The 22,275-nt window shown below is 47.9% G+C and overlaps 1 protein-coding gene and 1 non-coding gene across 3 annotated transcripts in view; both read right to left on the reverse strand.

Annotated features, from left to right (window-relative positions):
- Positions 1–22,275, reverse strand: part of LOC134957493 (armadillo-like helical domain containing protein 1) — a 468,225-nt gene that overhangs the window by 349,849 nt on the left and 96,101 nt on the right. The gene's annotated exons all lie outside the window — the stretch shown is intronic.
- LOC134959522 (U5 spliceosomal RNA) lies at positions 14,014–14,127 on the reverse strand. Its single transcript, XR_010187548.1, has one exon. It is a non-coding gene; the product is annotated as a U5 spliceosomal RNA (small nuclear RNA).

Consider the following 22,275-nt stretch of genomic DNA (forward strand, 5'->3'; position numbering starts at 1 on the left):
CCGGAATGAACACTGCTGACAGTGCTATCACATGATTTTCCGCCTAGCGAAAAATCCTTGCAGTTTTGCCACTGCCCTCCTGCTTCTTGTGCCGCCCTTTCTGTTTACGTGGGCGACTGCCGTGATGTTATCCCACTGGATCAATACCGGCTGACCTTGAAGCAGAGGTCTTGCTAAGCTTAGAGCATTATAAATTTGCTCTTAGCTCCAGTATATTTATGTGGAGAGAATTCTCCAGACTTGATCACACTCCTTGTGTGACTGCTCCCCAGCCTCTCAGGCTGGCCTCCGTGGTCACGAGCATCCAATCCTGAATGCCGAATCTGCGGCCCTCTAGAAGATGAGCACTCTGTAATCACCACAGGAGAGACACCCTTGTCCTTGGATATAGGGTTATCCGCTGATGCATCTGAAGATGCGATCCGGACCATTTGTCCAGCAGATCCCACTGAAGAGTTCTTGCGTGAAATCTGCCGAATGGAAGCGCTTCGTAATAAGCCACCATTTTTACCAGGACTCTTGTGCAATGATGCACTGACACTTTTCCTGGTTTTAGGAGGATCCCGATTAGCTCGGATAACTCCCTGGCTTTCTCCTCTGGGAGAAAAACCTTTTCCTGGACTGTGTCCAGAATCATCCCTAGGACCAGCAGACGTGTCGTCGGAACAACTGCGGTTTTGGAATATTAAGAATCCACCCGTGCTGTCGTAGAACTACTTGAGATAGTGCTACTCCGACCTCCAACTGTTCTCTGGACCTTGTTCTTATCAGGAGGTCGTCCATTTTCTTTGAAGACGAATCCTCCTTTCGGTCATTACCTTGGTAAGGACCCGGGGTGCCTTGGACAATCCAACGGCATCGTCTTGAAACTGATAGTGACAGTTCTGTACCACGAACCTGAGGTAACCTTGGTGAGAAAAGGCAAATTTTGGGACATGGAGGTAAGCATCCCTGATGTCCCGGGACACCATATAGTCCCCTTGTTCTTTGCTATCACTGCTCTGAGTGACTCCATCTGGATTTGAACCCTTGTAAGTGTTCAAATTTTTCAGATTTAGAATAGGTCTCACCTAGCCTTCAGTACCACCATATAGTGTGGAGTAATACCCCTTTCCTTGTTGTCGGAGGGGTAATTTTATTATCACCTGCTGGGAATACAGCTTGTGAATTGTTTTCAATACTGCCTCCCTGTCGGAGGGAGACATTGGTACAGCAGACTACAGGAACCTGCGAGGGGGGAAACCTCTTGACATTCCAATCTGTACCCCTTGGATACTACTTGTAGGATCCAGGGGTCCTGTACGGTCCCAGCGTCATGCTGAGAACTTGGTAGAAGCGGTGGAGGGCTTCTGTTCCTGGGAATGGGCTGCCTGCTGCAGTCTTCTTCCCTTTCCTCTATCCCTGGGCAGATATGACTCTTATAGGGACGAAAGGACTGAGGCTGAAAAGACGGTGTCTTTTTCTGCAGAGATGTGACTTAGGGTAAAAAACGGTGGATTTTCCAGCAGTTGCCCTGGCCACCAGGTCCCATGGACCGACCCCAAATAACTCCTCCCCTTTATATGGCAATACATCTTTGTGCCGTTTGGAATCTGCATCACCTGACCACTGTCGTGTCCATAAACATCTTCTTGCAGATATGGACATCGCATTTACTCTTGATGCCAGAGTGCAAATATCCCTCTGCGCATCTCGCATATATAGAAATGCATCCTTTAAATGCTCTATAGTCAATAAAATACTGTCCCTGTCAAAGGTATCAATATTTTTAGTCAGGGAATCCGACCAAGCCACCTCAGCTCTGCACATCCAGGCTGAGGCGATCGCTGGTCGCAGTATAACACCAGCATGTGTGTGTATACTTTTTAGGATATTTTTCAGCCTCCTATCAGCTGGCTCCTTAAGTACGGCCCTATCCGTAGATGGTACCGCCACTTGTTCTGATAAGCGTGTGAGCGCCTTATCCACCCTGAGGGGTGTTTCCCACCGCTCCTTAACTTCTGGCGGGAAAGGGTATACCGCCAATAATTTTCTATCGGGGGAAACCCACGCATCATCACACACTTCATTTAATTTATCTGATTCAGGAAAAACTACAGGTAGTTTTTTCACCTCACATATAATACCCTTTTTTGTGGTACTTGGAGTATCAGAAATATGTAACACCTCCTTCATTGCCCTTAACGTGTGGCCCTAAAAGAAAATACGTTTGTTTCTTCACCGTCGACACTGAAATCAGTGTCCGTGTCTGGGTCTGTGTCGACCGACTGAGGTAAATGGGCATTTTACAGCCCCTGACGGTGTTTGAGACGCCTGGACAGATACTAATTTGTTCGCCGGCCCTCTCATGTCGTCAACCGGCTTGCAGCGTGTTGACATTGTCACGTAATTTCCATAAATAAGCCATCCATTCCGGTGTCGACTCCCTAGAGAGTGACATCACCATTACAGGCAATTTGCTCCGCCTCCTCACCAATATTTTCCTCATACATGTCGACACACACGTACCGACATACAGCACACACATAGGGAATGCTCTGATAGAGGACAGGACCCACTAGCCCTTTGGGGAGACAGAGGGAGAGTTTGCCAGCACACACCAAAACGCTATAATTATCCAGGGACAACCTTTATATAAGTGTTCTTCCCTTATAGCATTTTAATATATATACATATCGCCAAATCAGTGCCCCCCCTCTCTGTTTTAACCCTGTTTCTGTAGTGCAGTGCAGGGGAGAGCATGGGAGCCTTCCCACCAGCCTTTCTGTGAGGGAAAATGGCGCTGTGTGCTGAGGAGAATAGGCCCGCCCCCTTATCGGCGGGCTTCTTCTCCGGAGTTTTAGATATCTGGCAGGGGTTAAATACATCCATATAGCCTCAAGGGCTATATGTGATGTATTTTTCGCCATACAGGTATTATACATTGCTGCCCAGGGCGCCCCCCCCCCCAGCGCCCTGCACCCTCCGTGACCGCTGTGTGAAGTGTGCTGACAACAATGGCGCACAGCTGCAGTGCTGTGCACTACCTGATGAAGACTGAGAGTCTTCTGCCGCCTGGTTCCGGACCTCTTCATCTTCAGCGTCTGCAAGGGGGGTCGGCGGCGCGGCTCCGGGACGAACCCCAGGGCGAGCCCTGTGTTCCGACTCCCTCTGGATTCCAGTAGCCTAAGAATCCAATCCATCCTGCACGCAGGTGAGTTGAAAATCTCTCCCCTAAGTCCCTCGATGCAGTGAGCCTGTTGCCAGCAGGACTCACTGAAAATAAAGAACCTAAAAACTTTTTCTAAGTAACTCTTTAAGAGAGCCACCTAGATTGCACCCTTCTCGGCCGGGCACAAAAACCTAACTGAGGCTTGGAGGAGGGTCATAGGGGGAGGAGCCAGTACACACCATGTGATCCTAAAAGCTTGCTTTTGTGCCCTGTCTCCTGCGGAGCCGCTATTCCCCATGGTCCTGACGGAGTCCCCAGCATCCACTAGGACGTTAGAGAAATAAGATTTTACTCACCGGTAAATCTATTTCTCGTAGTCCATAGTGGATGCTGGGAACTCCGAAAGGACCATGGGGAATAGCGGCTCCGCAGGAGACTGGGCACAACTGAAGAAAGCTTTAGGTCACCTGGTGTGCACTGGCTCCTCCCACTATGACCCTCCTCCAAGCCTCAGTTAGGATACTGTGCCCGGAAGAGCTGACACAATAAGGAAGGATTTTGAATCCCGGGTAAGACTCATACCAGCCACACCAATCACACCGTATAACTCGTGATACTATACCCAGTTAACAGTATGAAAACACTGAGCCTCTCAACAGATGGCTCAACAATAACCTTTTTGTTAACAATAACTATGTACAAGTATTGCAGACAATCCGCACTTGGGATGGGCGTCCAGCATCCACTATGGACTACGAGAAATAGATTTACCGGTGAGTAAAATCTTATTTTCTCTAACGTCCTAGTGGATGCTGGGAACTCCGAAAGGACCATGGGGATTATACCAAAGCTCTCAAATGGGCGGGAGAGTGCGGATGACTCTGCAGCACCGAATGAGAGAACTCAAGGTCCTCCTCAGCCAGGGTATCAAATTTGTAGAATTTTGCAAACGTGTTTGCCCCTGACCAAGTAGCAGCTCGGCAAAGTTGTAAAGCCGAGACCCCTCGGGCAGCCGCCCAAGATGAGCCCACCTTCCTTGTGGAATGGGCTTTTACTGATTTAGGATGCGGCAGTCCAGCCGCAGAATGCGCCTGCTGAATTGTGCTACAAATCCAGCGAGCAATAGTCTGCTTAGAAGCAGGAGCACCCAGTTTGTTGGGTGCATACAGGATAAATAGCGAGTCAGTTTTTCTGACTCTAGCTGTCCTGGAAACATAAATTTTCAAGGCCCTGACTACGTCCAGTAACTTGGAATCCTCCAAGTCCCTTGTAGCCGCAGGCACTACAATAGGTTGGTTCAAGTGAAAGGCTGATACCACCTTAGGGAGAAACTGGGGACGAGTCCTCAATTCTGCCCTATCCATATGGAAAATCAGATAAGGGCTTTTACATGACAAAGCCGCCAATTCTGATACACGCCTGGCCGAAGCCAAGGCCAATAACATGACCACTTTCCACGTAAGATTTTTCAGATCCACGGTTCTTAGTGGCTCAAACCAATGTGATTTTAGGAAATTCAACACCACGATGAGATCCCAAGGTGCCACTGGAGGCACAAAAGGGGGCTGAATATGCAGCACTCCTTTTACAAATGTCTGAACTTCAGGTAGTGAAGCTAGTTCTTTTTGGAAGAAAATCGACAGAGCCGAGATCTGCACCTTAATGCATTTTAGGCCCATAGTCACTCCTGACTGTAGGAAGTGCAGAAATCGACCCAGCTGAAATTCCTCTGTTGGGGCCTTTCTGGCCTCACACCAAGCAACATATTTCCGCCATATGCGGTGATAATGTTTCGCAGTTACATCTTTCCTGGCTTTAATCAGCGTAGGAATGACTTCCTCCGGCATGCCCATTTCCTTTAGGATCCGGCGTTCAACCGCCATGCCGTCAAACGCAGCCGCGGTAAGTCTTGGAACAGACAGGGCCCCTGCTGCAGCAGGTCCTGTCTGAGCGGCAGAGGCCATGGGTCCTCTGAGATCATATCTTGAAGTTCCGGATACCACGCTCGTCTTGGCCAATCCGGAACCACGAGTATTGTTCTTACTCCTCGTTTTCTTATTATTCTCAGTACCTTTGGTATGAGAGACAGAGGAGGGAACACATAATCTGACTGGTACACCCACGGTGTCACTAGAGCGTCCACAGCTATCGCCTGAGGGTCCCTTGACCTGGCGCAATATCTCTCTAGTTTTTTGTTTAGGCGGGACGCCATCATGTCCACCTGTGGCCGTTCCCAACGATTTACAATCAGTGTGAAGACTTCTGATGAAGTCCCCACTCTCCCGGGTGGAGGTCGTGCCTGCTGAGAAAGTCTGCTTCCCAGTTGTCCACTCCCGGAATGAACACTGCTGACAGTGCTAGTAAGTGATTTTCCGCCCATCGGAGAATCCTTGTGGCTTCTGCCATTGCCATCCTGCTTCCTGTGCCGCCCTGTCGGTTTACATGGGCGACTGCCGTGATGTTGTCTGACTGGATCAGTACCGGTTGGTGTAGAAGCAGGGGTTTTGCCTGACTTAGGGCATTGTAAATGGCCCTTAGTTCCAGAATATTTATGTGTAGGGAAGTCTCCTGACTCGACCATAGTCCTTGGAAGTTTCTTCCCTGTGTGACTGCCCCCCAGCCTTGAAGGCTGGCATCCGTGGTCACCAGGACCCAGTCCTGTATGCCGAATCTGCGGCCCTCTAGAAGATGAGCACTCTGCAGCCACAACAGCAGAGACACCCTGGTTCTTGGAGACAGGGTAATTAGGCGATGCATCTGAAGATGCGATCCGGACCATTGGTCCAACAGGTCCCACTGAAAAATTCTGGCATGGAACCTGCCGAAAGGAATTGCTTCGTAAGAAGCCACCATTTTTCCCAGGACTCGCGTGCAGTGATGCACCGAGACCTGTTTTGGTTTCAGGAGGTCTCTGACTAGAGATGACAACTCCTTGGCTTTCTCCTCCGGGAGAAACACTTTTTTTTTTTTTCTGGACTGTGTCCAGAATCATACCCAGAAACAGTAGACGTGTCGTCGGAACCAGCTGTGACTTTGGAATATTCAGAATCCAACCGTGCTGGTGTAGCACCTCCTGAGATAATGCTACTCCTACCAACAACTGCTCCCTGGATCTCGCCTTTATTAGGAGATCGTCCAAGTAAGGGATAATTAAAAACTCCCTTTTTTCGAAGGAGTATCATCATTTCCGCCATTACCTTGGTAAACACCCTCGGTTCCGTGGACAGTCCAAACGGCAGCGTCTGGAATTGATAATGGCAATCATGTACCACAAATCTGAGGTACTCCTGGTGAGGATGGTAAATGGGGACATGCAGGTAAGCATCCTGGATGTCCAGGGATACCATGTAATCCCCCTCGTCCAGGCTTGCAATAACCGCCCTGAGCGATTCCATCTTGAACTTGAATTTTTTTATGTATGTGTTCAAGGATTTCACATTTAAAATGGGTCTCACCGAACCGTCCGGTTCCGGTACCACAAACAGTGTGGAATAGTAACCCCGTCCTTGTTGAAGTAGGGGCACCTTGATTATCACCTGCTGGGAATACAGCTTGTGAATTGCCGCTAGCACAGCCTCCCTGTCTGAGGGAGTAATCGGCAAGGCAGATTTTAGGAACCGGTGGGGTGGAGACGCCTCAAATTCCAGTTTGTACCCCTGAGATACTATTTGAAGGATCCAGGGATCCACCTGTGAGCGAGCCCACTGATCGCTGAAATTTTTGAGGCCGCCCCCCACTGTACCTGGCTCCGCCTGTGGAGCCCCACCGTCATGCTGCGGACTTGGAAGAAGCGGGGGAGGACTTTTGCTCCTGGGAACCTGCTGTTTGTTGCAGCCTTTTTTCCCTACCTCTGCCTCTGGACAGAAAGGACCCGCCTTTTCCTCGCCTGTTTTTCTGGGTCCGAAAGGACTGTACCTGATAAAACGGCGCCTTCTTAGGCTGTGAGGGAACATGGGGTAAAAATGCTGACTTCCCAGCTGTTGCTGTGGAAACTAGGTCCGAGAGACCATCCCCGAATAACTCCTCACCCTTATAAGGCCAAACTTCCATGTGCCTTTTAGAATCTGCATCCCCTGTCCACTGCCGAGTCAATAAGCCTCTCCTAGCAGAAATGGACAATGCACTTATTTTAGATGCCAGCCGGCAGATCTCCCTCTGTGTATCTCTCATGTATAAGACTGAGTCTTTTATATGCTCTATGGTTAGCAGAATAGTGTCCCTGTCTAGGGTGTCAATATTTTCTGACAGGGAATCTGACCACGCAGCGGCAGCACTGCACATCCATGCTGACGCAATAGCTTGTCTAAGTATAATGCCTGAGTGTGTGTATACAGACTTCAGGATCGCCTCCTGCTTCTTATCTGCAGGCTCCTTAAGGGCGGCCGTATCCGGAGACGGTAGTGCCACCTTTTTAGACAAACGTGTGAGCGCTTTATCCACCCTAGGAGGTGTTTCCCAACGTGCCCTATCCTCTGGCGGGAAAGGGAACGCCATTAGTAACTTTTTAGAGATTACCAATCTTTTATCGGGGAAAGCCCACTCTTCTTCACACACTTCATTTAATTCTTCCGATGGGGGAAAAACTACGGGTAGTTTTTTCTCCCCAAACATAATACCCTTTTTAGTGGTACCTGGGTTTATATCAGAAATGTGTAACACCTCTTTCATTGCCTCAATCATGCAACAAATGGCCTTAGTGGACATTAGATTAGACTCATCGTCGTCGACACTGGTATCAGTATCCGTGTCGACATCTGCGTCTGCCATCTGAGGTAGCGGGCGTTTTAAAGCCCCTGATGGCCTTTGAGACGCCTGGGCAGGCACGAGCTGAGAAGCTGGCTATCCCGCATTTGGCATGTCGTCAAATTTTTTGTGTAAGGAGTCGACACTTGCACGTAATTCCTTCCATAAGACCATCCACTCTGGTGTCTGCCCCGCAGGGGGTGACATCACTTCTATAGGCATCTGCTCCGCCTCCACATAATTTTCCTCATCAAACATGTCGACACAGCCGTACCGACACACCGCACACACACAGGGAATGCTCTAACAGAGGACAGGACCCCACAAAAGCCCTTTGGGGAGACAGAGTGAGAGTATGCCAGCACACACCAGCGCGCTATATAATGCAGGGACTAACTGAATTATGTCCCCTATAGCTGCTATTATATTTACTGCGCCTAAATTTAGTGCCCCCCCTCTCTTTTTAACCCTTTTCTGTAGTGCAGACTGCAGGGGAGAGCCAGGGAGCTTCCCTCCAGCTGAGCTGTGAAGGAAAAATGGCGCCAGTGTGCTGAGGGAGATAGCTCCGCCCCTTTTTCGCAGACTTTTCTCCTGCTTTTTAATGGATTCTGGCAGGGGTATTTATCACATATATAGCCTCTGGGGCTATATATTGTGATATATTTGCCAGCCAAGGTGTTTTTATTGCTGCTCAGAGCGCCCCCCCCCCAGCGCCCTGCACCCTCAGTGACCGGAGTGTGAAGTGTGTATGAGGAGCAATGGCGCACAGCTGCAGTGCTGTGCGCTACCTTGGTGAAGACTGATGTCTTCTGCCGCCGATTTTCCGGACCTCTTCTTGCTTCTGGCTCTGTAAGGGGGACGGCGGCGCGGCTCCGGGAACGAACACCAGGGCCAGTTCCATGCGGTCGATCCCTCTGGAGCTAATGGTGTCCAGTAGCCTAAGAAGCCCAAGCTAGCTGCAAGCAGGTAGGTTCGCTTCTTCTCCCCTTAGTCCCTCGTTGCAGTGAGCCTGTTGCCAGCAGGTCTCACTGTAAAATAAAAAACCTAACATATACTTTCTTTCTAGAAGCTCAGGAGAGCCCCTAGTGTGCATCCAGCTCGGCCGGGCACAAAAATCTAACTGAGGCTTGGAGGAGGGTCATAGTGGGAGGAGCCAGTGCACACCAGGTGACCTAAAGCTTTCTTTAGTTGTGCCCAGTCTCCTGCGGAGCCGCTATTCCCCATGGTCCTTTCGGAGTTCCCAGCATCCACTAGGACGTTAGAGAAAACAAAAAGCCTTTTACTGTAAACAGAAAACAAACAGCAAAAAACTATAAACAGTAAACTAACTACTTCTGATCATGGTCAAATTTTCCTACAAACAGGACAAGAAAAACAAAAACTAATTTGTTCAACTTCCTTCAGATACCATTAATACCAACATAGCAACAGAGTATTCAAGAAAATAGCTGACCATTTTCAAAAATGAAACTCATGAGTGCTCCTTTCCCCATCTTGCCCTGCCTCACTGACTCAGTGTTGCTCAGCTGCAGTGCACTGTCTGCAAGTCAGCCTGAGTATATTGTGTCATTTCATAGCATCGATTGATGATGTCCTATCCCTGCTCTATATTTATAAGTAACCAGTTTACTTTACGCCTGTAAAAATATAAACATCAGTTTCAGAAGCAATGATTTGTGACCATGGTTTCAAATCATGGTTTCTACAAATTGATACTTCCGATGTTCAAACCCTACTATAATATTATATTCTTTTATTAACCAGTAAACAAGCCCAGCGTGAGCCAGGCATCAAAAAATTACATGAAACTCATGGTTGTTCCCAGTGCCAGATTAAAGTCCATATGGGCCTGGAGCTGAAATTTACAAAAGGCCTATTGTGTGCCGCTGCACGGGGTGTGACAAATGTTGCAGCAGAATGACTAATGTGGGTGTGTGCTCTACACAGAGGGTGTGGCCTGTGCTGTGGGTGTGGCTACCTTGAACCACTTTATAGTGTAGCTATAACCAGTGCTTAAAGTGGTCCTAGAGACGTGGTGGAACTCACCCCCCCTTCCCGCAGCGCCCATGCAATAAAAGTATTGTGCGCCCCCCCAAAAAGGGGCATGGTCTCTAAATGAAAGGGGCGTGGTCACACAATAGTAATAATGCCCACAGTAGTAGCACCCCTAATACACATAATGCCCACAGTAATAGCACCCCGTAATACACAATGCCCACAGCAGTAGCTCCCCTTATACAATGACCACAGTAGTAGTGCTCCTTATGCAATGTCCACTGTACTGCTAGTGCCCACAGTGGTAGTGCCCCTTATATATAGCCCATAGTAGTGGTGCATCTTAAGCAATGCCCGCAATAGTAGTGCCCCTTATGTCCCCAAGAGTGATGCCCCTTATGAAGTGCCCCCTTTACAATGCCCTCATTAGTAGTGCCCCCATTAGTAATGCCCTTAATGGTAATGCCCCTGTGTAGTATTGCCCGCAGTAGTAATGTCGCCTGTAGTATTGCCCCCAGTCGTTTAGCCCTCTGTAGTTTAGCCCCAGTAGTTTGCCCCCAGTAGTAATGCCCCTGCAGTTATGACCACAGTAGCTTACCCCCACTTTAGTTTAGCCTCCCAGTGGTAATGGCCCCCAGTAGCTTGCCCCCAGTAGTTAGCCCCATGTAGTTTGCCCCAAGTAGTAATGCCCTCTGTAGTTTGCCCCCTTGTAGTTTAGCCCCCCTGTAGTAATGCCCCTAGTAGTAATGGCCTCTGTATTTTGCCCCCTTGTAGTTTAGCCCCCCTGTAGTAATTCCCCTTGCAGTTTAGCCCCCCTGTAGTTTAGTCCCCAAATAGTAATGCCCCCAGTATCTTAGCCCCTGAAGTTATGCCCCCAGTAGTGTGCCCCAAGTAGTTATGCCCCCAGTAGTAATGCGTCCCCGTAGTTTGCCCCCAGTAGACGTGCCTTAAAAAACCCCAAAAGCCACCATACTTACCAAGCCCCGCTCCCACGTCCGACCGCTGTGATCTCCTGGCGTCTGCCTCCATGCACTATGAGAGAGACGTCATGACGTCTCTCTCATAGCGCGCACTGAGCCGGGAGCTGGAAGCAGGAGCTCAGTAGTGAGCTCCTGCCACCGGGCTTCCACTGTACAAGGAGAGCCGGGCGCCGCTGCTAACAGCGGGCGCCCGGTATCTCCCTGCGGCCATCGGGTGAGTTGAGCTAGAGAAGGCGGAACTGCGTTCCGTCTCCAAGTGGAACTGACGGAACGCAGTTCCGCCCAGTTCCAGCTCACTTTGACCCCTGGCTATAACAAGAAAAAGTTTTGTGTTTTTTTTTTTTGTGTGTGTGTGAAAGGGTGAGATATATATTGCCTACCTTTCCTTGAGTGCTAGAGTAGCTGAAATTATAAAAAAAATAAAAAAAAAATAAAGTTGTTCAATGTTATTGCCATATTTATTTAAGTGTTCATCCCACATTTCTAGCCACTGCAGTAAATTATAAAATCAGCTATCTTCTTAGCTGTTGCCTTTTTAGTAAAATAATTAGCTGCAATGGCAATAATGCACCAGGGTGGTAAGGATTAACTTACTGCTTTGCAGATGTGCATGTATAAGCCAGCTTTGGCTCTCAGTTTTACTTTTTAACTAAAAATTCCAAATACATTTTTATATTTAAAAAAAAAATCTCAAAAAGTCTTTATATATATATATATACATTTTAAACTGTCTGTGCCATCCTGAGATACAGTAGTGGTAATAGAGCAGGCAATGCGGCAGTGCAATTACCACTACAATACTAGTTAAATAGGTTTCTCCATGCAAAGGATGTGGGAAGCCTTCATCAGATAGCAGATATCACTTCCCAATGGTAAATTTTATGTTTACAGAAAAAGTAACGTTGTTGTTGTTGTTGTTGTTGTTGTTGTTGTTGTTGGAATAGCTAAAACATTATGTTTATGGCAAAGCAAAACCATTTTCAACCTCTTTATGATTAAATGTTTAGTATAATACTGTACATATAATACAGACCGCATCACAGTGATTGACATATAATACAGAGAGCATAGCTGCTATATAATACAGACAGCATCATAGTGACTGCCATATATTACAGTGAGCATCAGTGATCACCATATATTACAGAGAACATCAGTGACCACCATGTAATACTGAGAGCATCAATGACCACCGTATATTACAGAGAGCATCAGTGACAGGGGCAGGCCAGCTGTACCGGAGTCAGGCTAGCTGTACCAGAGGAAGGCCAGTGAACACAGAAAGCTGCAGGGACGAAAGGGGCAGGACATGTGCCAGGTGAGAAGCGCAGGTCACAACTGGGATCTGCTGACACTGAGAGGCTGAAAAAATAAGTAATTAATCTAGTATACTAGCGACTGCAGAAACACATGGGGCAAAATGTAATAGTCAGTGATTTACGGAAGCTGGGGCGATTCTGGAGTGAATGTCACTAGATTTAAAGTGGCAAATACTGTAGTTTAAAGGCAAAATTGGGCTATTACATTTGGCCGACGATGATGGTGATGACCGTGGCAGGTAGTGTTTTTGGGGAGGTTATTTCCTCAATCTAATATGAATAATTTGCTTAAAAAATGTAAACTGCCCGCAGTAGTAACGCCGCTCACACACATACTGCCCGCAGTAGTAACGCCGCTCACACACATACTACCCGCAGTAGTAACGCCGCTCACACACATTCTGCCCGCAGTAGTAACGCCGCTCACACACATACTGCCCACAGTAGTAACGCCGCTCATACACATACTGCCCGCGGTAGTAACGCTGCTCACACACATACTGCCCGCGGTAGTAACGCCGCTCACACACATACTACCCGCGGTAGTAACGCCGCTCACACACATACTACCCGCAGTAGTAACGCCGCTCACACACATACTGCCCGCGGTAGTAACGCCGCTCACACACATACTACCCGCGGTAGTAACGCCGCTCACACACATACTACCCGCAGTAGTAACGCCGCTCACACACATTCTGCCCACAGTAGTAACGCCGCTCACACACATACTACCCGCGGTAGTAACGCCACTCACACACATACTGCCCGCGGTAGTAACACCGCTCACACACATACTGCCCGCGGTAGTAACGCCGCTCACACACATACTATCCGCGGTAGTAACGCCACTCACACACATACTGCCCGCGGTAGTAACACCGCTCACACACATACTGCCCGCGGTAGTAACGCCGCTCACACACATACTATCCGCGGTAGTAACGCCACTCACACACATACTACCCGCGGTAGTAACGCCGCTCACACACATACTGCCCGTGGTAGTAACGCCGCTCACACACATACTGCCCGCGGTAGTAACGCCGCTCACACACATACTACCCGCGGTAGTAACGCCGCTCACACACATTCTGACCGCAGTAGTAACGCCGCTCACACACATACTGCCCGCGGTAGTAAAGCCGCTCACACACATAATGCCCACTTAAAAGTAACCCCAGAGTGTAGCTGCACTGCTGAAGAGGTAGTTCTTACCAGCGGGAGGTATGAGCACAGTAACCAGCTCTCAGGAATCTTTGTGCTCAGTGTCCACATGGGTCCTCTTGATGCAGCTGGAGTGCCAGACCCGCAATTGCACAGTGGACTATCTCATTCATTCCCACGGCCAGCCAGGGGAGAAGGACTGCAGTAGGCGGGCTGCCAAGTCAATCACTGTGCCTACGGCCTCGGTGGGCGGTGCAAAGTGGAGCAGCCAGACAGGAGACAGCCATAGCGACCCTATGGAAGCCTGAGCCTCTGTCATAGGACATTCCCCGTCAGGCTGCCAGACACAAGGTGTGGATGCGGAACTTACGGCAGTCAGTGGAGCGCAGCTTCAGCGGATTAACCGGGGCGGAGCTTATCACGATCGGGGGTGGGGCTTATTGCCGTCTCGGGTAGGAGCTTCTGGTGATGTGGGGTCGGAGAGGGGTTTGGAGCAACTGTGAAAGGATGTTGGCGTCCGGGAGGGAATAGGCGGCCCGCGACCAGTGGACTCTAATGGGGAAATAGTATCAGTGATGACCGGAAAAAAAGGTGTTTTTTTTCTGTCAACACAATCTGCACTGTCAGGACACCTGTGGGCCTATTTTCAATGGGGGGCCTGGAGCTGCAGCTCCATCCGCCCCATTGTTAATCCAGCCCTGGTTGTTCCTCTCCACGGAAATCTTTAGTAAAAGGCAAAAGATTTATTTGATCTGAAGAGAAACCAGAGTATGCTAAAGATGTGTCAGGATTATCTCCCCGGATTCAAACTGACCTCAGTTGACCAAAAGAGAGACCAACATAAATGTAAAATTTTCAATTTTGAAATATAGCCTATATGAGCCTAATAAATGTAAAACTTAAATATTAAAAAAAAAAAAACAACACAGAACAAATGCACTTACAAAATGAAAAAATATATAAAAAAAACAACAACACAACACCTTCTAAAATGTATCCAATGCATCATGGGTAAGTATGTATACGAGACTACCAAGCAAAGACAGAATTACACAGGAGGAAAGAAATCTGAAACCATTTCTTCAACTTGCTAGACTGCCTCCAGACAACACCCTGGTGTACAGTGCTGGAACAACATCTAAGCAAAAGATTATTCAGGAGAATCATCTACAAGACAATAAACAACTCTCTTCCATTAGTTTTTATTAATAAATATCAACAATTAATGTTAAAATCTAAAAAATTCCTGAAATAAATAATTGTGAATTTAACTAGTAAATAAGCCCAATGTCCGTCAGCCAGGCAAGAAATAAAAAAACTTTGCTCCTTTCTTGGAAATTTTTAGTAAATGATAAGAGATTTATTTGATCTTAAGAAAAGAAAAATGAACTAAAGAAAGCATCACTGTTACATCCCCAGTTTCAGACAGACCTCAATTTACCAAGACAAAGGACAGAACAAACTTATAATTAACAATTTTCATTCCTATTCTATAAAGTCTGAAATAGATGTAATACATTTCTAAATTACAAACTGATATGCTTATATAATGGTAGATGCTCAATCAGCTTAATGATATCATTCAGGTGCTCGAAAGGGAGGGGTATATCTAAGCAAGAAAAAAAAAAAGAGAGAGAGACATTGTTACCCCCAGCACCATGAATGATAACAGTAACCAGATATAAATCCCACATAATATTAGAATTCAGAGATCTTGGTTACACATATTTGCGCAAATGTGTGAATAAGCCCCAAAGCCGCATCAAGGCATCTCTGTATATTTGGGGTCCCTTAGTGCTATATCTAGGTGCAGGGTGTGGCACCCCAAAACACCCGCATAAGCCAGAAAGCCCAGGGCAGCATACCAGTGAAAAAACTATAGTGTTAATAAATTAGTATTTAGGAAGCCGAAGCTATAAAGAAGGTGATACAAAAATGAAATGTAATTAAAATAGAGAAATAGTGTTAAAAAATTAATAAGTGAAAAGTGTTAACAGAATGTAAAGGTATGCCACACTAAAGCCATCCGGCTCAGCCAGTCCAGAGGCACCACACCCCACACCTCCATTACCCCACTAAAGAAAGCATCATTGTTACATCCCCAGTTTCAGACAGACCTCAATTTACCAAGACAAAGGACAGAACAAACTTAAAATTAACAATTTTCATTCCTATTCTATAAAGTCTGAAATAAATGTAATACATTTCTAAATTACAAACTGATAACCTTGCAGAGAACCCATGAAATATATCAAACTAGTTACCAGCCCGTCCAAATGACCGAACAACATAACAGTAAATGTCAGCACTGGCATCTGTGCATGCCCGAGTGGAGCAACACTTGAATTGTGCCATCTAGAGGCTGCTGGTGCACACAACACTTGATTTCCTCAACAGAGGTGAAGAGCAGCGTTAGCCTTTTATTATGTAGGAGTAATCTTGGTTAAGTGTGCACTTTCCAGATTTCTACCCATTTTTCCTCCTTAAAAATTTGTACTTAAAATGCTGTGGTACAAACATAATATGGAAAATAACAAAACCGCAAGAGTTGAAAATATAATTTTACTAAATACAAAAGGGACATTTTGTCAGAATCAAATGTAATTGTAAAGAGAAAAAAAAATAGGATTTTAAATAGGATCCTTTTCTCGTAGTCCATAAGGGATATTGGGGACACATTAGTACGATGGGTATAGACGGGGTCCAAAGGAGTAAGTGCACTTTAAATTTCTTCACTGGGTGTGCTGGCTCCTCCCCTCTATGCCCCCTCCTACAGACAGTCATAGGTAAAACGGTGCCCGAAGGAGAAATTACATACTTGAGAGAAGGAACATAACAATGAGAAGTGTGTTGAGATTTATACACCAGCACACCATAGCACAACAGGGCCAGCAACAGCTGGCAACATAAACAGCAACGTCTGAACATGTAATATCTAACCTGCATAAAGTCACCGCACAGAGGCGAGCGCCCAATATCCCTTATGGACTACGAGAAAAGGATTTACCGGTAGGTATTTAAAATCCTATTTTCTCTTGCATCCATAAGGGATATTGGGGGCACATTAGTACGATGGTGATGTCCCAAAGCTTCCAGAACAGGCGGGAACGTGTGGAGACATCTGCAGCACCGCCTGCCCAAACTGGGTATCCTCTTTGGCCAGGGTATCAAACTTGTAGAACTTCACAAAGGTATTCTTCCCCGACCAGGTTGCGGCCCTGCACAGTTGCAAGGCCGAAACTCCACAGGCAGCCGCCCAGGAAAAGCCCACCGATCTAGTAGAGTGGGCTTTTAGAGACTTAGGAGCAGGTAAGGCTGCCGATACATAGGCCTGTTGGATAGTAAGTCGAATCCAACGAGCAATGGACTGCTTGGAAGCAGGGTAACCCTTTTTCTGCGCATCATAGAGCACAAACAAGGAATCAGTTTTTCTGATCCGATCTGTACGCTTGACGTAGATCTTTCAGGCACGCACAGCATCCAATGTCTCCGGAGGAGCAGAAGCATCAGAACAGGATGGAATCACAATAGGTTGATTTAGATGAAACGCCGAAACAACCTTCGGCAGGAACTGCTGTCTAGTTCGGAGCGCAGCTCTGTCCTTGTAAAAGACCAAGTATGGACTTTTGTACGATAAGGCCCCCAATTCTGAGATATGTCTAGCAGAAGCCAGGACCAGTAACATCACTGTCTTCCACGTGAGGTACTTGTCTTCTAGCATCAGAGGTTCAAACCAGGAGGACTGTAGAAATGTCAACACCACATCCAAATCCCAGGGTGCCATAGGCAGCACAAAGGGAGGTTGTATATGGAGTACTCCTTGCAAGAAGGGCTGAACTTCTGGCAACACTGCCAATTTCTTCTGAAAGAAAATGGAGAGAGATGAAATCTGGTCCTTAATGGAACCCAGACGTAAGCCCTTATCCACAACAGCCTGCAGGAAAGGTTCCAAGTGAAACACTGCAGGCGGATATGTGCGTTCCTCGCACCAAGAGACATATCTCCACCAGATATGACGATAGTGTCTTGACGTCACAGGTTTCCTGGCCTGAACCATGGTTGCAATAACCTTCTTGGAAAGACCCTTGTGAGCTAGGATGTTCCACTCAACCTCTATGTTGTCAAACGTAGAAGCCGTAAGTCCGGGTAGACGAACGGTCCTTGTTGAAGAAGATCTCTTCTGAGTGGTAGAGGCCAAGGGTCTTTGACGGACATGTCCAGAAGATCCGTGTACCACGCTCTCTGGGGCACGCAGAATTGCTTGTATTCCTTGATGCTGGATCCTCTTGAGCACCTTCGGGATCAACAGGATCGGAGGAAATATGTAGACCAGCCGGTAAGGCCAAGGCGACGTCAGTGCATCCACTGCGCATGCCTGAGGGTCTCTGGCTCGCGAGCAATAGGAGCAAAGTTTTTTGTTGAGGCGAGACGCCATCATGTCGATCTTGGGGCAACCCCACCGGTCGATCAGCTGAAACACTTGAGGACATAGGCCCTACTCCCCTGGGTGGAGATCGTGGCGACTCAGGAAGTCCGCTTCCCAGTTGTCTACTCCTGGAATGAAGATTGCGGACAGTGCCATTGCATTTCTTTCCACCCATAGGAGTATTCTTGATACTTCTCTCATACAGGCCCTGCTTTTTGTCCCTCCTTGTCGATTGATGGGTGCAGTTGTCCGTCTGTACCTGGATTACTCGATCCTGGAGCAGAAGGGAGGCCTGAATCAGGGCATTGTATTGCATTGGGTGACCGCACCCCATCCTCGCAGACTCGCATCCGTTGTGAGGAGAATCCAATTCTGAATTCCGAAGCATCAACCTTCTTGGAGATTAGAAGACTGCAGCCACCACAAGAGTGATAACCTGGCCCGGGGTGACCGTTGATTCATCCGGTGCATCTGAAGATGGGAACTGGACCACTTGTTCAGGATGTCCAGTTGAAAGGGTCTGGCATGGAACCGTCCATACTGAATGGCCTTGTACGAGGCTACCATCTTTCCCAATAATCTTATATAAAGATGAATGGAAACCCGAGTCGGTCGGAGAACCATGCAAACCATTTCCTGGAGGGTTCTCACTTTGTCCTCTTGGAGGAACACTTTCTGCGCAACAGTATCCAGTAGCATTCCCAGAAACAGGAGCCCGAGACGGTTCCAGGTGGGACTTCTGTAGATTGAAGCCGTGGTGAGTCAGAAGGTGTATAGTGTGATCTATATGGAGCAGAAGGATCTCCCTGAAACTCGCTTTTATCAGGAGTTCATCCAGGTAAGTAACCACGTTGACTCTGAGCAGGAACATAATTTCCGCCATCACCTTTGTGAACACCCTTGGAGCTGTAGACAGGCCGAAGGGTAACGCCTGGAACTGGTAGTGGTCGTTCAGCAGGGCGAACCTCAGATAGGCCTGATGAGGAGGCCAAATTGGGATATGGAGGTAGGCGTCCTTGATGTCCAGGGACACTAGGAATTCCTGATGTTCCAGGCCTGCAATCACTGCTCTCAAAGATTCCATCTTGAATTTGAAAACCTTCAGGTAAGGATTCAAGGACTTCAGATTCAAAATTGGCCTCACAGACCCGTCTGGTTTTGGCACTACGAACAGACTGGAGTAGTAACCCTTCCCTTGCTGTTGCAGGGGTACTGGAACAATAACTTGGAACTGGACCAACTTTGTGATGGCCTGTAGTAGTGTAACACGCATATTTTCCACAGCTGGCAAGCTTGATTTGAAAAAGCGTTGGGGGGGAGCACCATCGAACTCCAGCTTGTAACCCTGAGAAATAAGGTCCCTTACCCAGGCGTCCTGGCAGGAACTTTCCCAGACATGGCTGAAGTGATGTAACCAGGCTCCCACCTAGAGATCCTCCCGGTGTGGGCGGGCACCGTCATGCTGAGGTCTTTGCGGAAGCTGAACTGGTGCTCTGTTCTTGAGATCCGGCGACGGCTGGTTTCATAGGCTTACCTCTGGTGCCTCTAGCTGCATTTGATGCAGCTCTGGCCCTAGAACGAAATCTGGTGGACTGAAAGGACTGAGTAGACGGTCCTGGGTAGGTACGTCTAGCAGGCGATGTCCCCGAAGCAAGAAACGCGGATTTCCCAGCAGTAGCTTTGGAGATCCATGCATCCAATTCGCCTCCGAAAAGCCATTCACTCGTAAAGGGAAGAGATTCCACATTGCATTTGGAGTCAGCGTCTGCAACCCACTGATGCAACCATATGGCTCTGCGTGCTGACACAGCCATAGCAGTGGTCCTAGCATTAATATTGCCACTCTCTTTTTGGGAGTCACAGAGGACTCTTGCCGTGTCCTGAATATGCTTTAGGAAAGTCACCGTAGTAACTAGGGTCATGTCACTCAAGAGATCCTCCTGAATTTGAGTAGCCCAGGAGTGAATCGCATGTGTCATCCAACAACCTGCAATAGCCGGTTTTTGAGATACACCTGCAGCAATGTAGATGGATTTCATTGTAGCTTCAATTTTCCTATCCCCCGGGTCTTTTACCATAAAGGAGCCAGGAGCTGGGAGTACCGTCTTCTTAGAGAGGGGAGAGACTGTAATGTCTACAGCCAGAGATTCTTCACAAAATTTTCTACCCTCCGGAGCAAAGGGGAATGTATTCAAAAACCGTTTTGACACCAATTTTTTATCTAGATTCTTCCAGGCCTACTTAAAAAAAAAATCATCTAATTCTTTAGAATCAGGAAATGTGACAGTCAGTTTGTCTTGAGGGAGGAAAAATGACTGCTGATTTGCAGCATCCTCTAGGGGGAGCTTTAGCAAATCCCTAATAGCTAAAATGAGGATTTCAATACCCTGTGTAGGAGTGGAATCCCCACTTAAGGGATCTACACTGTCCCCATCATCCTGTACAGTGCCAGATTAAGGTCCACATGGGCCTGGAGCTGAAATTTATGAAGGGCCTACTGTGTGTGCCGCAGGAAGTGTGAGATCAGCATGGCGAGGGTGTGAGTACTGATGAGGGGGTAGGGTGTGACCAGTTTTGTGGGGGTATGGTCTTTAAAGGGGCTGTAGCATATATGATGCAAACACCCTTGTTATCACAGGCGTGCGCAGAGACTGACTGGCGGGTGCCGCTCCGGACTTCGCCCCCTCCACGGCATTATAGTGTTCTCTCACCTCCCCTGTCCTGGATATAGACTGCTCACCTGGTCCGCTCACCTGGGCCGCCCAGGTGAGCAGTTTATATCCAGGACAGGGGAGGTGAGAGAACATTATAATGCCGTGGAGGGGGGGAAGTCCGGAGCGGCACCCGCCAGTCAGTCTCTGCGCACGCCTGTGCTTGTTATATTATTGAACACTGCATAACCCCCCCACCCCCCCATGGCTTATCTATAATATGCTTACTTACAGTGCTTTGACAGAAACATATACATGAAAATTGGTAATTTCCCAATATCTAGCTTTGAACATGAAAGCATATGTAATAATAATAAATAAAGCCAATACGTGACCTTCATTATGCATATGCCGCTCCAAAGCCCTCCCCTTGTGTATAAGTATGTGTGCGAATGTGCAAGGACTTAAATGCCCACTGTCAGTTTCTTTAAATGCTGTAATACCAATTGGTGCATTTCCTTGTTCCTGTCTGGTGCTTAGACACCATTATTGGCTGCACCATGGAAACTTGCACCAGTCCTTGGGTAAGTGCAGAGTTTCCACCTGAGTGTGGGCTCCAGTGTGATTGATGAAGCATTTGTGTGCGCAAACACTTTAGCCTCATGTATGCAACATGCCCATGAGACGGACCATTTTTGCGCTCATTAATAGCCATCTACCATTCATTGCCCGGGACATTTACCAGACATTTCTGATACAGTGCATCTCAGTCGCAGCTGCACTTCTGTGTGCACGCACAGGGCCTAATTCAGATCTGATCTGTGATTTTTGCTGCCCTGCACCAGGGCCGGTTCCAGCCCTTGTGGCGCCCGGGCGAAATGGCTTCATACAGGGACGTGGTCAGTTACGCCCCCTGTAGAGTTGTGCCCCCATTTGTGCCCCCTGTAGAGTAGCGCCGCTTACAAAAAAAATACAAAAAATACTTACTATCCCTGCTCCTGATTCCCAACCGCTGCTGACCTCCGCCGTCGCAGCTCCTCGGATCTATGGGAGAGACGTCATGACGTCTCTCCCATAGCACAGCATAAACACTAGAGGTCAATTATGACCCCTAGCGTCTGTGTCAGTCCCACAATGCTATGTGGTGCGCGATGACGTCATTGCGCACCGCACAGCAAAGGTCCTCTCCACGAAGGGAAACTAGACGGGTAGCGTCTACTTTCCTTCACAGCGCCGCACAGCACCGGGGGGCACTGACCAACATTAGCGGATCTTGCCATGGTACGGCACCCTCCGGACGGCAGCGGCGCCCCAGGCAATAATCCTGTGTGCCCGTAGCAAGATCCGCTACTGGCTGCAATCAATTAGTCGCCGCCTACAGGGGAAGTGATTTTTCGCTGTGCAAATGTGTGAATGCATGTGTAGCAGAGTTGTACAAACTGATTTTGGGGGTCATTCCGAGTTGATCGCTCGTTGCCAATTTTCGCAACGGAGCGATTAAGGCAAAAATGCGCATGCGCTAAGTATTTTTGCACAAAACTTAGTAGATTCACTCACGTCCGAACAAAGAATTTTCATCGTTGAAGTGATCGGAGTGTGATTGACAGGAAGTGGGTGTTTCTGGGCGGAAACTGCCCGTTTTCTGGGAGTGTGCTGAAAAACGCTGGCGTGTCAGGGAAAAACGTGGGAGTGTCTGGAGAAACGGGGGAGTGGATGGCCGAACGCAGGGCGTGTTTGTGACGTCAAACCAGGAACGAAATGGCCTGAGCTGATTGCAATCTGTGAGTAGGTCTGGAGATACTCAGAAACTGCTAAGAATTTTCTATTCGCAACTCTGCTAATC

The sequence above is a fragment of the Pseudophryne corroboree genome, chromosome 9 (assembly GCF_028390025.1).
Source record: "Pseudophryne corroboree isolate aPseCor3 chromosome 9, aPseCor3.hap2, whole genome shotgun sequence".
Taxonomy (NCBI): domain Eukaryota; kingdom Metazoa; phylum Chordata; class Amphibia; order Anura; family Myobatrachidae; genus Pseudophryne; species Pseudophryne corroboree.